Source organism: Elephas maximus, chromosome 18 (genome assembly GCF_024166365.1).
Source record: "Elephas maximus indicus isolate mEleMax1 chromosome 18, mEleMax1 primary haplotype, whole genome shotgun sequence".
NCBI classification, from domain to species: domain Eukaryota; kingdom Metazoa; phylum Chordata; class Mammalia; order Proboscidea; family Elephantidae; genus Elephas; species Elephas maximus.
The window spans coordinates 55,624,102-55,639,905 of record NC_064836.1 but is presented as its reverse complement, the minus strand read 5'-3'; positions in this window follow the sequence as shown (position 1 = coordinate 55,639,905).

Here is a 15,804-nt window from a genome sequence, read left to right as displayed (position 1 = left end):
TTCCACCTTTCTTCATTTTCTTTTCTTTCACCTAGCCCTGTATTCCACCTTCGTAATGGCCCACATTGCACTACTCGACTAGGGAGCTACTGGCCTGTCATCAACTTTGGCCCACCCTGCTTCTGCCCACTGGCTCTTACCAGGCCATTTTGTTCTCTTTCTTCCCGTTCTTTCTCCCTCCCACCTATTCCCTAAACCCTCCTCTATCCCTTCCTTCTGGGCCATGCTGAGCTACTTTGGGTAGAGAGCCACCAGCCTGCTGCCACCCCTGGTCCACCCATCCCCACTCAACCACTTGTGCCACACCGTTTTATTTCCTTTTCCTCCTTTTCTTTGTGCCTTCCACCTAGCTCCTTACACCACCTCCACCCTTTCCCACTGGGTCACACTGCACTGCCTTGGACAGAGAGCTACCAGCCTACTGCCACCTGGGGTTTGCCCTACCTCCACCCCCTGGATCTCACCTTGCCATTTGTTTTTTTCTCTTTCCCTTTTCTTTCTCCTTTCCAACTATCCCCATATGCTACCTGTACCCCTTCCTGCCCGGCCTTGCTGCACCACTATGGGTAGACAACTACTGGACTGCCAACACCCTGGGTCCCACTGCTCCCACCTGCTCCCACCTGCTAGCTCCCACCACAGCATTTTTTCCCTTTCTTCCTTTTCTTCCCCTACCCCTCTTTAGCCCCCTCACCACCTCTACCCCTTCCCTCCAGGCCTCTCTGCACCACCATAAGTAGAGAGCCAGCAGTCAGCCTCTTGGGTTCACCTCACCCCCACCCACAGTCTCCTGCCATGCCATTTTTTTTCCTTGACTTTCTTTCTCCCTCCGACTTAGCTCCATATGCCACCTCTACCCCTTAAGGCTGGGCCATGCAGTACTGCCATTGCTAAAGGGCCACTGGCCCACTGCCATCTTGGGTGTGCACATTCAAGTTTTTGAAAGAAAAGCTAATTTGCACTGTAAATTTTTACTTAAAACACAATAAATTTTTTAAAAAAGAAAGAAGAAAGGCAGAAAAAAATATACACAAATTGTTTTGTGACATTGTTGCAATCCCTGCAATGTATTAGGACTATTTCCCTTTCCCTTTCTACCCTGGATTCTCTGTGTCCATTCTTCCAATTTTCCTGTCCATTCCTGTCTTTTTGTCTTTGTGTTTGGACAGGTGTTGCCCATTTGATCTCCTATACTTAATTGAACTAAATTGCACCTTCTTCCTGTGTGTTTTTGTTAGTTTTATACGCCTTTCTAATCTTAGCCTGAAAGGTGGACTTTGGGAGTGGCTTTAGTTCTGAGTTAGCAGGGTGTCCAGGGGCCATAGTTTCCAGGTTTCCTCCAGTCCCTGTCAGACCAGTAGGTCTAGTCTTTTTGTGTGTGTGTGTGAATTGGAATTTTTTTCTACATTTTTCTCCTGCTCCGTCCGGGACCTTCTGTTGTGATTCCTGTCAGCGTGATGGGTGCTGGTAGAGAGCACCATCTAATTCTTCTGTGGTCAGGCTGGTGGAGGCTATGGTTCATGTGGTCCATTAGTTCTTTGGACTAATATTTTCCTTGTGTCTTTTGTTATATTCATTCTCCTTTGCTATGAACATGATGGAATCAATAACTGTATCTTAGACGGCCTCTTCAAGCATTTAAGACCTCAGAAGCTACTCACCAAAGTAGGGTGTAGAACATTTTCTTTATGAACTATATTATGCCAGTTGACCTAGATGTCCCCTGAGAGCATAGTCCTCAGCCTTCAGCCCCAATAACTCTAGGGGTTTGGATGTGTCTGGGAAGCTTCTATGACTTTGCCTTTGTCAAGTTGTGCTGCCTTCTCCTGTATTGTATGCTGTCTTTCCCTTCATCAAAGTGAACCTGTCTACTATTTAGTTAGTGATTTTCCCTCTCCTCTTCCCTCATAACCACTGTCATGGATTGAATTATGTCCCCCCCCGAAATGTGTGTATCAACTTGGTTAGGCCATGATTCCCAGTGTTGTATGGCTGTCCTCCATTGTGTGGTTGTAATTTTATTTTGAAAGGATTACGGTGGAATTGTAACCCCACCCTCACTCAGGTCACCTCCCTGATCCAAGATAAAGGTAATTTCCCTGGGGTGTGGCCTGCACCACCTTTTATCTCTCAAGAGATAAAAGGAAAGGGAAGCAAGCAGAGAGTTGGAGAACTCATACCGCCAAGAAAGCAGCACCAGGAGCAGAGCGCATCCTTTGGACCTGGAGTCTCTTCGCCTGAGAAGCTCCACGACCAGAGGAAGATTGAGGACAAAGACCTCCTTCCAGAGCTGACAGAGAGAAAAATCCTTCCTCTGGAGCTGACGCCTTGAATTTGGACTTGTACCCTACTGTGAGAAAATAAATTTCTCTTTGTTAAAGCCATCCACTTGTGGTATTTCTGTTACAGCATCACTAGATGACTAAAACAACCATCAAGGATTGTTTCTTTTTGTGAGTAAACCTTCTCTTGGATTTTTATAATAGTGGACTCATACAACATTTGTCCTTTTGTAATCGACTCATTTCATTCAGCACAAAGCCCTCCAGATTCTCCCATGGTGTGAGATGGTTCAAAGATTCATCATTTTTCTTTTTTGTTGCATAATATTACATTGTGTGTATGTACCATAATTTGTTTATCCATTCATCTGTTCATGGCTACTTAGTTTGTTCACATCTTTTTGCCATTGTGAATAATGCTCCAATAAACCTGGATGTGTATATGTCCATTCTTGTCATGCCTCGTATTTCTCTAAGACATTTCTAGGAGTAGATTGTTGGATCATATGATATTTCCATTTCTAGCTTTTTAAGGAGGCACCATGTCATTTTTCATAATGGTTGTACCGTTCTACATTTCCAGCAGCAGAGTGTAAGAGTTCTAATCTCCCTGAAACCTCTCCAAAATTTATGTTTTTTGGTTAGTGCTGGTAATGTCAGGGTGAGATGGTATCTCATTGTAATTTTGATTTGCATTTCTCTAATGGCTAATGATTGGGAGCATTTTCCACGTGGCAGTTAGCAGACTCAGTATCTTCTTTGGTGAAGTGTCTGTTCATTTCCTTCACCCATTTTTTAATTGGATTATTTGTGTTTTTGCTGTTGAGGTGTTGCAGTCTTCTATAGACCTTTGAGATTAGACACTTGTTATGTTGTACCCCCAATTTTTCCCAGTTTGTAGGTTTTCTTTTCACTCTTTTGGTGAGCATAAGCGTTCAATTTCTAGGAGCTCCCAGTTACCTAGTTTCTCCTCTGTTGTTTGTGCATTGTTAGTTATGGTTTGTATTCTGTTTGTGCCATGTATTAGGGCCCCTGGCATTGTCTCTATTTTGTCTTCTATTATCTTCATTGTCTCACATTTTATATTTAGGCCTTTGATCTATTTTGTGTTAGTTTTTGTGTATGGTGTGAAATATGGGTCCTGTTCCATTTTTATACAGATGAACATCCAGTTTTGCCAGCATCACTCATTAAAAAGTACTGTCTTTTCCCCATTTAATGGACTTTGGTCCTTTGACAAAGATCAGCTTGCCATAGGTGGATGGATTTACATCTGGGTTCTTGCTTCCGTACCATCGATTCATGTGTTTGTTATTATACCAGTATCAGGCTGTTTTGACTACTGTGGCTATAAGGTAGGTTCTGAGATCAGGTAGTGCAAGGCCTCTTGCTTTATTCTTTTACTTCAATAATGTTTTGCTTCTCTAGGGTCTCTTTCCTTTCCATATAAAAACGGTCATTAGTTTTTGCATCTCATTAAAGAGTGCTATTGCCATTTGGATAAGGATTGAATTGTATCTGTAGATCGCTTTGGGTAGGATTGACATTTTCACAGTGTTGAGTCTTTCCACCTGTGAGCGTGGTGTATTTTTCCATTTACGTAGTTCTCTTTGGATTTCTTGCAATAGAGTTTTGTAGTTTCCTTTGTATATGTCTTTTACATCCCTGGTTAGATTTATTCCTAAGTATTTTATCTTTTTAAGAGCTGTTATAAATGGTATTGTTTTCCTGATTTCCTTTTCGAAGTTCTTCTTGTTGCAGTACAGGGATCTGACTGATTTTTGTATGTTGATCTTGTATTCTGATACTCTGCCAAATCTCTTAGTTCCAGTAATTTTCTTGTGGAATCTTTAGGGTTCTCTAAGTATAAGATCTTATCATCTGCAAATATGGGTAGTTTCACTTCTTTCTTTCCAATATTGATCTCTTTTATTTCTTTTTCTTGCCTTATTGCTCTAGCTAGGACTTCCAGCACAATGTTAAATAGGAGAGGTGATAAAGAGCATTCTTGTCTTGCTCCTGTTCTCAGGTGGAATGCTTTCAGCCTCTGTCCATTGAGAATGATATTGTGTATTTGTTTTGTATAAGAAAAAAATAGATGCCCTTTATTATGTTGAGAAATTTCCCTTCTATTTTATTGAGAGTTTTTGTCAGGAATGAGTGTTGGACTTTATCAAATGCCTTTTCTGCATCAGATGAGATGATCATGTGACTCTTTTTTTAAATTTTATTTATGTAGTGGATTACATCAATTGATTTTCTAATGTTGAACGATTCTTGCACACCTGGTGTGACTCCCACTTAGAGTGTTTCTTTGTTTTTTGTTTTTTTTTAAAATATGATGTTGAATTCTATTGGTTAGAATTTTATTGTGAAATTTTGCACCTATATTCATGAAAGATATTGGCCTTTAATTTTCGTTTTTTTGTGGTGTCTTTGCCTGGCTTTGCTATCAGGGTTATGCTGACTTCATAGACAGAATTTGTGAGTATTCCTTCCTTTTCTATGCTCTGAAATAGTTTGGGTAGTACTGGTGTGAGCTTTTTTCTGAATGTTTGGTAGAATTCTCCAGTGAAGCTGTCCAGGCTAGAACTTTTTGTTGTTGTTGGGAGTTTTTTTTTTTTTTTTTTTTAATTAGCTCTTTGATCTCTTCTTTGTTATGGGTCTGTTCAGATTTTCTCTCTCAGCTTCTGTTAGTTTAGGGAAGTAGCATTTTTCTAGAAATCTGTCCATTTCCTCTTGTTTCTCAAACTGGTTGGAGTGCAATTTTTCATTCTGTTATTATCCTTTTTTATTTTAATTAGGTCTACTGTAATGTCCCCCATCACATTTGGGTTATTTGCTTTCTCTCCTGTTTTTCTTTCATCAGTTTGGTCAGTGTTTTGTTGATTTTGTCAATCTTTTCAAAGAACAAACTTTTGGCCTTGTTGATTCTTTCTATTATTTTTCTGTTCTCTATTGCATTTATTTCTGCTCTAATCTTTATGTTTTCTTTTTTCTAATGGCTGTGGGCTTCTTTTGTTGTTCTCTTTCTATTTGCTCGAGTTATAGAGCTAACATTTTGATTTTGGCCCATTCTTTTTTGATTTGTGTGTTTAGTGCTATAAATTGACCTCTGCACTGTATTTGCTGTGTCTCAAAGGTTTTGGTATGATATGTTTTCATTCTCATTTAATTCTAGGGATTTTTTTAATCCATCTTTGATTTCTGTTATTACTCAGTTGTTTTTAAGCAAGGTGTTATTCAATGTCCATGTATTTGATTTTTTTCTTGTTCTTCTTGTTATCTATTTCTACTTTTATGGCATTGTGATCAGAAAGAATACTTTGTATTATTTCAGTGTTTTGCATTTTTCTCAGAGTTGCTTTGTGGCCTAAAATGTGGTCTATTCTGCAAAATGTTCTGTGTGCATTGGAAAAGAATGTATACTTTGCTGCTGTTAGATGGAGTGTTTTATATTTTTATGAGGTCAAGTTGTTTGATTTTGGCCTTTAGATCTTTCATATCTTTTTTGAGTTTGTTTTCTTTTGTTTTTTTATGTGTAATTTCATTTGTGACTACCAGCGTGTTCTATGAATATGTTCTAAAAATTACTGCATAGGTAGATAGTTCATCAACTGTAGACTATATCCAAACCTTTAAGATTTCTTTGAGACCTCAGAAATATCATCCTTTTATCTTCATAAACTCCTCTCTCACAAACTCTGAAGAACTTGTTGACCTGTGATTCAAGAAGTATTCTAATTTGTCAACTGGATAATTTTTTTTTTCTCATAAGAAGCATATTTCAAATATAGATTTACATTTAACTATATGTTCATTAAATATAAACTGCAGAATAATTTATATTAGAGTTATTATCTAACAGAATTGAATTCCCAATGGACTATGTTATAAAATAAAATTGCAAAATGGATAGTTATTCTTGAAATCAAATTTTGTATTTATAATCTCATAGCTCTGCCACACTGTGGCTATGTGAACATAAATAAAAAGCCATTTTATTTCTACGAAGCTAAATTTATTTTCATATAAAAATAATGATTAAAATAATATTTGAATAACTGACCTCACAGGGTTAATGATTGTATCAATTTGTTCTAGTTTATAAACACAAACTATTCGCTCAAATGTGCACTAAAACTTCTGTTATATTTATCTATGCCCAGTTTTCTAAATTAAATTATGTAGATCAATTACTTCAAGTAGAACTACAGGGATAAAGGCTATACAGTTTTCACATTTTTTAATCAAAATGCCAAATTGTCTTCTAGAATGGTGATTACAATTATACATTCTTACCAACAAAGCATGAATAACTATTTCTCCACTGTGGTACTCAGTACCCCCATCCTGGAATATTTGTTCTAACTGTGGTTACTGAAGAAATTAAGTAATATTGCTTCACTGAATTGCATCCCCCAAAAATATGTGTTGGAATTCTAACCCTTATAGCTGTCGATGAAATCCCATTTGGAAATAAGTTTTTTTTTTTTTTTTTTTTTTTTTACGTTAACAAGACGATTTCAGTGGAGTATATATAAAACTTACTCACTTCTGAGGTATAAAAAGAACAGATATAAAAAAGACAAGCAAGGGGGAAAAAAAGACAGTAAAGGAGAAACAGGGAAAGATAGATGACACATGGATTTAGCCAAAGAACCAAGGAATAGAAGCTGAGACAAAGGTCTTCTCCCTGAGCTGTCAGAAAGAGAGCCTTTTCCTAGAGCCAGGGCCTTGAATTTGGAATTCTATTCTCCTAAATGTGAGAAAATAAATGAGTTCTCTAAAGAGACTCACATGTGGTATTCTGGCTACAGTAACACTAAGAAATTTTCTCTGCTGCCTTTTGGACTTACTTGGTACCTGTGACCCCTTTTCCACCATCCTATTCCTCCCATTTGGAATGGTAATGCCTACCTACGTCCGTTCCACCGTTGTACTTTGAAGCAGATAAGTGGTATTCTCAGTTTCACAGGTCCACTTATGGCAATAATTTTGGCTCAGGACGGGACACTCTTAATCACCAGAATGATTCAGAAAATGGCATTTTGGATATAGAGATGATATAAGAATTTTGGGATGATGTGATGGGGCAAATGTGTCTTGTACATGGGAAAAACATAAATTTTAGAGGGGCAAAGGGTAGAACGTTATGAATGGAGTTGTTTCCCCCAAATATATGTATCGAAATCCTAACCTCAGTAATTAGAAGTAGGGTTTTGTTATGTTAATGAGGTTATGTCAGGGAAGGGTGTCCCTTAAACCTAATCACTTTGAGATATAAAAGAGAAGATTAGGTACAAAGATAACCAAGGGCAAACAAGATAAGATACATGACATGTGAATATTGCCAAAAAACAAAGGAACAGAGGTTGAAAGATACAAACATCTTCTCCCAGAGTTGACAGACAGTGAGCCTTTCCTTAGAGTTGGTGCCCTAAATTTGGACTACTAGTCTTTGAAGATAAATTTCAATACACTAAAGCCTCCTTCTCATGGCATCTCTGTTAAAGCAGCAGGAGAAACTAAGACAAATATCAAGAGAGAGTAAATCAGATTTTTGTACTTTTCTGTATGTATGTTATGCATTAATAAAATTTACAAACCAAAAATCGATGACTTCAAAATTTCTCTTAAAAGCATATTAGTGTTGGGGAGGGGGACGGGTACTGAAAACTACCTAATGGAAAAAGGTGAGATTTTGAAGAAATTGTTTGTTCAGAAATGGGAGAAACATAACCAATTGTAAATCCACTTTGCAAATGAAATAAAAATTGCAGAAAAAAAAAGAAAATGAGTAGGATATGGTCAGGAAACTTGTACAGTGGCTTGCATCTTAGTGATGTAAACTTTAGAGAAATCCTCTACATGAACAAATTCATTCTCTCTCTCACTCTTCTTTTATATGTCTTTCTTCTTTCTCTCTGTCTCCAACTCTAGCTCTAGGTATATCTATCAAAATCTCTCTATCTCTTTATGTGTATATCATTTTCTATTTAGGTTTTTTGTTTTTTCTAATGAAATAGATGAAGAATTAATTTGAAATACGTGGACTAACATGAAAATGCGAGAACAACTACAATAGGGGAGTATTACATGAATTCAAAACTCACAGAAGCTTAAAGGAACTCAGGATCTGAAGGAAACATGAAAAAGACAGTGCTCTTGGAATGACCAGGGATGTTGTGCTTATTTTCTCCTTTTTTTTTTTTGACTGTTGAAGACTATAGTGGTCCATTGGTTTTGTTACTCTTCTAAACTATTTTTTGCAAAGACTGTGTTTCTTGAAATTTGTGGCCAATGAAGCCTCTGTTCATTTGGCTTGTGCTCAATTACTGTTATGACTGTGATGTTCTTGAATGCCAGGAGTTAAAAAAGAAAAAAGAAAGCTAAATAAAAACAAACAAAAAATTGGAATAAAAAAAAAGAAGAAACAAACACCTTTTCCAGTTTTTGAAGATAGGCTCTCTTCTTGGGCATTCCTTCAACACTTAGCCAGGCTCAGACTGAACCTAGATATCAGCCCAAGGTGACAGCTTAAGGTTTTTGAGGTCTGTTCTTGCCATGGACATGTGTGTAACTTTCAGAATTCTCCTGTATAAAGAATGTTTTTGAATAATCTCTTTTCAAAATAGTATGAGACATATTGTTGTTAGGTGCCCCTGAGTGTTTTTCCACTCAAAGAGACCAACTGTGATGTGTTAGAACTACTCCCAGGTAGTTTTCTAGGGTGTAATCGTTATAGAAGCAGATTGCCAGCGCTTTTTCCTATGGAGCAGCTGGGTGGTTCAAACCACAAACCTTTCAGTTAACTGCCAAGTGCTTAACTCTTGTACCAACAGGGCTCCTTACTTCAGTATACAGTTGAAATATTTTTTGCATATTTCCCATTTTGCTACAATGAATAATAAAAAGATGTGTACTAAAAGGTTGAGATTTAATATAATTAGTTAAATTTGGTAGCACTGCCTTCGTTCACACTCATAGGCATTTTTGTGAAATCAAAACAATCATCAACATAATGTAAAGGACAAATAAATTTTATTCTTACTACTTAGGATTATCAGAAAAGGAATTTAAAATAATTATTGATAAATATGTTAAAAGCATTTATGAAAAAAAGAATAAATGAAAGAACTGATGGGTAATATAAGCAGAGAGACAGAAAATCAAAGAAAGAATCAAAAGAAAAAGCTAGAAATTGAAAATGCTGTAATAAAAATAAATACGTATTTGGTGGGGTCTTCAATGGACTGAACATGGCCAAAGAAAGCATCAATGAGCTTAAAGACATGTCAATAAAAAAAAATTTCAAAACTTAAAGACAAAGATGAAAAAAGGATAAAAAGAAATAGAATATCTAAGAATAGTGGGACAATTTGAAAAGATGACAAATATGCATATTGGAATACCATAAGGAAAAGAAGAAAAGAGAAGGAAAAATATTTAAAATATTAACAGCTTAAAAGTTTCCCAAATTAATGGCAGAGGAAAAAATAGATATTAGGAAGTTCAGAGAACAATAAACAAGATAAATACCTAAAAACAGCAAGAACAAAAATTTTACACCTAAACATATTATATCCCAACAGCAGAAAACCAAAATAAAGAGAAAATCTTAAGAGAAGCCAAGAGGAGGCGGGGCCAAGATGGCGGACTAGGTGACGCTACCGCGGATCCCTCTTGCAACAAAGACTCAGAAAAACAAGGTAATCGATCACATACATAACAATCTACGAACTCTGAACAGCAAGCACAGACTTAGAGACAGAAAACGAACAAATACGGGCAGACAGCAACCGTTTTCAGAACCAGGAGCCAGCGTACCAGGAGCCCGATCTGGGGCAGACGGCACAGAAAGGGGGCCCACCCCTTCCCCCCCGAACCCATCCCAGGAGGAAGTTTAGCTGGTTGGCGTGGGCGGCGTAGAGGCGCAGCCGGAGGGAGAAGCACCCGGGAGGCAGTGACTGATCTGGGAGTGGGGAGAACAGCTTCCCAGCTGGGGTGCCGTCCCACCAGGAGTTAGGCGAGAGGTGGACGGGGCGCGAACAGGGGGGGTCAACTATATTTCCCTAAAGTGACCCTGGGGCGGGGCCCACACGTTCATGCGGGAGGATGCACACCCAGTCCACGCGTGTGGCGCGGCACACCGGAGGGAGAAATCCCCGGAGGTGACTGGTCTCGAGGCAGGGAAGGCAGCATCCCAGACAGGGAGTCATTCCGCTGGGATCTGGGCACGCACGTGGGCGGGGCGTGAGCGCGGGGTCCATTTTTATTACCCTGAGTTGAGCCAGGGGGCGGGCCCACCTGGTCGTGCGAGTGACGCCCACCGAGTTCATGCGAGAGGTGTGGCACACCAGAAGGAGAAGTCCCCGGGAGGAAGGGATTGCTCCCGGAGCAGGGAAAACAGCGTCCCAGACAGGGTGCCGTCCTGCTGGAATTTGGGCGCGTGCGCGTGGGCGGGACGTGAGCGCAGGGTCCATTTTTAATCCCTGGAATTGACCCAGGGGGCGGGCCCACCTGGCCGTGCAGGTGACGCCCACCGAGTTCGCGTGAGAGGTGTGGCGCACCGGAAGGAGAAGTGCCCGGGAGGAAGTGACTGGTTCCAGAACGGGGAAAGCAGCGTCCCAACCCGGAAGTCATCCCGCTGTGATTTGGGTGCCCGCACGGGCGGGGCGTGACCTCGGGGCCCAATTATAATCCCCTGAATAGACCCTGGGGGCGGGCCCACCCGTTTGTGCAGGAAATGCCTGCCCACCCAGTGCGCGCGAGCGGTGCTGCTCACTGGAGGGAGAAGTCTCCAGGAGGAAGCGACTGGTCTCCGAGCAAGGAAAGCAGCGTCCTAGCCGGGGACCCGTCCCGCCCGGATTTTGGCTAACAGGGGTGGAGTGTGAATGCAGTGTTCAGCTCTATATTCTGTGGTGCTACACTCCTAGCTCTCAGATCCCTCCCCCACCCTCCCCAGGCGGCCCCATTAACATCCGAATACCCGGAGCCAGAGGGAGAATTCAGATAGGGATCTGATTGCATTTTCTTTTAGCCGACTACCTGGAAAATCTAGTTTCCCAGTGATGACTCGGAGACAGCAGTCCATATCAAACCACATAAAGAAACAGACCATGACAGCTTCTCCAACCCCCCAAACAAAAGAATCAAAATCTTTCCCAAATGAAGATACAATCCTGGAATTATCAGATACAGAATATAAAAAACTAATTTACAGAATGCTTAAAGATATCACAAATGAAATTAGGATAAATGCAGAAAAAGCCAAGGAACACACTGATAAAACTGTTGAAGAACTCAAAAAGATTATTCAAGAACATACTGGAAAAATTAACAAGTTGCAAGAATCCATAGAGAGACAGCATGTAGAAATCCAAAAGATTAACAATAAAATCACAGAATTTGACAACGCAATAGAAAGTCAGAGGAGCAGACTCAAGCAATTAGAATGTAGACTGGGACTTCTGGAGGACCGGGGAAACAACACCAACATAGCTGAAAAAAAATTAGATAAAAGAATTTAAAAAAATGAAGAAACCCTAAGAATCATGTCGGACTCTATCAAGAAGGATAACTTGCGAGTGATTGGAATCCCGGAACAGGGAGGGGGGACAGAAAACACAGAGAAAATAATTGAAGAAATCCTGACACAAAACTGCCCTGACATCATGAAAGACGAAAGGATATCTATCCAAGATACTCATCGAACCCCATTTAAGATTGATCCAAAAAGAAAAACACCAAGACATATTATCATCAAACTTGCCAAAACCAAAGACAAACAGAAAATTTTAAAAGCAGCCAGGGAGAAAAGAAAGGTTTCCTTCAAGGGAGAATCAATAAGAATAAGTTCAGACTACTCAGCAGAAACCATGCAGGCAAGAAGGGAATGGGACGACATATACAGAGCACTGAAGGAGAAAAACTGCCAACCAAGGATCATATATCCAGCAAAACTCTCTCTGAAATATGAAGGAGAAATTAAGATATTTACAGATAAACACAAGTTTAGAGAATTTGCAAAAACTAAACCAAGACTGCAAGAAATGCTAAAGGAGATTGGCTGGATGACCAATAATATCAGGTACCAGCACAATAAAAAAAACAAGGTCACAAAACAGAACGTCCTGATATCAACGCAACTCAAATAGGGAAAGCACAAAAACAAACAAATTAAGACTAATCGTAAAAAATAAATAAATAAACAAAATAATACACACAACAGGAAATCATGGAAATCAATAGATAAATGATCACAATAATTAAAAAAGAGGGACTGAATATAGGAGGCATTGAACTGCCAGATGGAGAGTGATACAAGGCGATATAGAAGGATACAAGTTAGGTTTTTACTTAGAAAAATAGGGGTAAATAAAAAGGTAACCACAAAAAGGAATATCAATTCCACAACTCAAGAAAAAAGCCAAGAAAAACATAACAACTCAATAAACACAAAGTTAAACATTACGAAAATGAGGATCTCACAAGCTACTAAGAAAAACGTCTCAGCACAAAAAAGCATGTGGAAAAATGAAATGGCTAACAACACACATGAAAAGGCATCAAAGTGACAGCACTAAAAACTTACTTATCTATATTACGCTGAATGTAAAAGGACTAAATGCACCAATAAAGAGACAGAGAGTCACGGACTGGATAAAGAAACACGAGCCGCCTATATGCTGCCTACAAGAGACACACCTTAGACTTAGAGACACAAACAAACTAAAACTCAAAGGATGGAAAAAAGTATATCAAGCAAACAATAAGCAAAAAAGAAGAGGAGTAGCAATATTAATTTCTGACAATATAGACTTTAGACTTAAATCCGCCACAAAGGATAAAGAAGGACACTATATAATGATAAAAGGGACAATTGATCAGGAAGACATAACCATATTAAATATTTACGCACCTAATGACAGGGCTGCAAGATACATAAATCAAATTTTAACAGAACTGAAAAGTGAGATAGACACCTCCACATATATAGTAGGTGACTTCAACATACCACTTTCGGAGAAGGACAGGACATCCAGTAAGAAGCTCAATAGAGACACGGAAGACCTACTTACAACAATCAACCAACTTGACCTCATTGACTTATACAGAACTCTCCACCCAACTGCTACAAAATATACTTTCTTTTCTAGTGCACATGGAACATTCTCTAGAATAGACCACATATTAGGTCATAAAACAAATCTTTCCAGAATCCAAAACATCGAAATATTACAAAGCATCTTCTCAGACCACAAGGCAATGAAGCTAGAAATCAATAACAGAAAAACTAGGGAAAAGAAATCAAATACTTGGAAACTGAACAATAAAAAAAAAACAATACCCTCCTGAAAAAAGACTGGGTTATAGAAGACATCAAGGAGGGAATAAGGAAATTCTTAGAAAGCAACGAGAATGAAAATACTTCCAATCAAAACCTCTGGGACACAGCAAAAGCAGTGCTCAAAGGCCAATTTATATCAATAAATGCACACATACAAAAAGAAGAAAGAGCCAAAATCAGAGAACTGTCCTGACAACTTGAACAAATAGAAAGTGAGCAACAAAAGAACCCATCAGGCACCAGAAGAAAACAAATAATAAAAATTAGAGCTGAACTAAATGAATTAGAGAACAGAAAAACAATTGAAAGAATTAACAAAGCCAAAAGCTGGTTCTTTGAAAAAATTAACAAAATTGATAAACCATTGGCTAGACTGACTAAAGAAAAACAGGAAAGGAAACAAATAACCCGAATAAGAAACGAGAAGGACCACATCACAACAGAACCAAATGAAATCAAAAGAATCATATCAGATTACTACATAAAATTGTACGCTAACAAATTTGAAAGCCTAGAAGAAACGGATAAATTCTTGGAACAATACTACCTACCTAAACTAACACATTCAGAAGTAGAACAACTAAATAGACCCATAACAAAAAAAGAGATTGAAACGGTAATCAAAAAACTTCCAATAAAAAAAAGTCCTGGCCCAGATGGCTTCACTGCAGAGTTCTACCAAACCTTCAGAGAAGACTTAACACCATTACTATTGAAGGTATTTCAAAGTATAGAAAAAGACGGAATACTACCCAACTCATTCTATGAAGCTACCATCTCCCTGATACCAAAACCAGGTAAAGACATTACAAAAAAATAAAATTTTAGACCTATATCCCTCATGAACATAGATGCAAAAATCCTCAACAAAATTCTAGCCAATAGAATCCAACAACACATCATAAAAATAATACACCCTGATCAAGTGGGATTTATACCAGGTATGCAAGGCTGGTTTAATATCAGAAAAACCATTAATGTAATCCATCACATAAATAAAACAAAAGACAAAAACCACAGATCTTATCAATAGATGCAGAAAAGGCATTTGACAAAGTCCAACACCCATTTATGATAAAAACTCTCACCAAAATAGGAATTGAAGGAAAATTCCTCAACATAATAAAAGGCATCTATGCAAAGCCAGCCGCCAATATCACTCTAAATGGAGAGAACCTGAAAGCATTTCCCTTGAGAACGGGAACCAGACAAGGATGCCCTTTATCACCGCTCTTTTTCAACATCGTACTTGAAGTCCTAGCCAGGGCAATTAGGCTAGACAAAGAAATAAAGGGTATCCAGATTGGTAAGGAGGAAGTAAAGCTATCACTATTTGCAGATGACATGATTATATACATGGAAAACCCTAAGGAATCCTCCAGAAAACTACTGAAACTAATAGAAGAGTTTGGAAGACTCTCAGGTTATAAAATAAACATACAAAAATCACTTGGATTCCTCTACATCAACAAAAAGAACACCGAAGAGGAAATAACCAAATCAATACCATTCACAGTAGCCCCCAAGAAGATAAAATACTTAGGAATCAATCTTACCAAGGATGTAAAAGACCTATACAAAGAAAACTATAAAACTCTGCTACAAGAAATTCAAAAGGACATACTTAAGTGGAAAAACATACCCTGCTCATGGATAGGAAGACTTAACATAGTAAAAATGTCTATTCTACCAAAAGCCATTTATACATATAACGCACTTCCAATCCAAATACCAATGTCATACTTTAAGGGGATAGAGAAACAAATAACTAATTTCATATGGAAGGAAAGAACCCCCAGATAAGCAAAACAATACTGAAAAAGAAGAAGAAAGTGGGAGGCCTCACTCTACCTGATTTCAGAACCTATTATATAGCTACAGTAGTCAAAACAGCCTGGTACTGGTACAACAACAGGCACATAGACAAATGGAACAGAATTGAGAATCCAGATATAAATCCATCCACGTATGAGCAGGTGCTATTTGACAAAGGACCAGTGTCAGTCAATTGGGGAAATAATAGTCTTTTTAACAAATGGTGCTGGCATACCTGGATATCCATTTGCAAAAGAATGAAACAGGACCCATACCTCACACCATGCACAAAAACTAACTCCAAGTGGATCAAAGACCTAAACATAAAGACTAAAACGATAAAAATCATGGAAG